The sequence below is a fragment of the Eptatretus burgeri genome, chromosome 4 (assembly GCF_056783735.1).
Source record: "Eptatretus burgeri isolate ZD-2024b chromosome 4, Ebu_testis_v1, whole genome shotgun sequence".
In the NCBI taxonomy this organism is placed as follows: Eukaryota; Metazoa; Chordata; class Myxini; order Myxiniformes; family Myxinidae; genus Eptatretus; species Eptatretus burgeri.
Window position 1 is genome coordinate 39,403,355 of NC_140964.1, and position 967 is coordinate 39,404,321.

Below are 967 nucleotides of genomic sequence, written 5' to 3' on the forward strand. Positions count from 1 at the left end.
GAGGAGAGGTGAAGGTGGTGGAAGGTCTAAAGTGGCGGTCCCTGGCCATGGTGACGCTTGGAACGGCGGTGATGCGATGGTTGCGAGAGCGAGTTGCGAAGGTAAAGGTCGTGGCTGTTGGCGTTGTTGTTGTTGTTGTGAAGCAGCGTTGCGGTTGGTGGTTGTTGTGTGATGGCGGTTGAGACATGGTTGGTTCAAAATAAAGATAGAACAGAAAAACGGCTATCTTAAAGGGTTGCAGCCCGAATGAATCACATTTATTCCCTCTAAACAACGGGTTTGGGGCTAACTACACATGTACTTACAGAGATATCTCACCTACGAGACCTGAATGGTGGTTTGCGAATTTCCTCAACCACAACACTACCCCCTCCCCTTTTCACAGACTCGTCCCGAGTCGTCAAATTTTCATGTGCCATGATGTGTAGTTCTCCCCTAGTACGTTTTACCTACGGATCCCTGAGTGCGACATTCATGGTATTCGTGTCCCCAAAATAAATAACCTGAGGGCTGCGTAACTAACTAAACAAACCCACTCACACGGACGACTTAAATAAAATTGCCGGCGCTAAGACAGACATGCTGGGGGTGCACTCATATGTACAGTACATCTTAACCTTAACTTACAAATTTTACACTAAACCATGGCCCAGGATCAATGAACTCTGCAAAAAGAAAGCAGTTAGCAGGGAGCCAGGCTGCTCACATGCAGTCTCTGGCTCAAACAATGCAGGTGGCAGGGAACATGGCCGGCTGCTCACACGCAGTCCAAGGCCTTCCCTTTTGAAATGAACCCAGTGAACCACAACGGTGCATGGGCTGCACAAACGCAGTCTCCTGTTGCGGCTGCCCGCAAGGCAGTCCCTGCAGAACACTGAACGGGCACTGACGCAAGCAACAAAATGGTGCACGGGCTGCACAAACGCAGTCTACGTGCCAGCTCAAGTGGCACACGCAATGAACACAA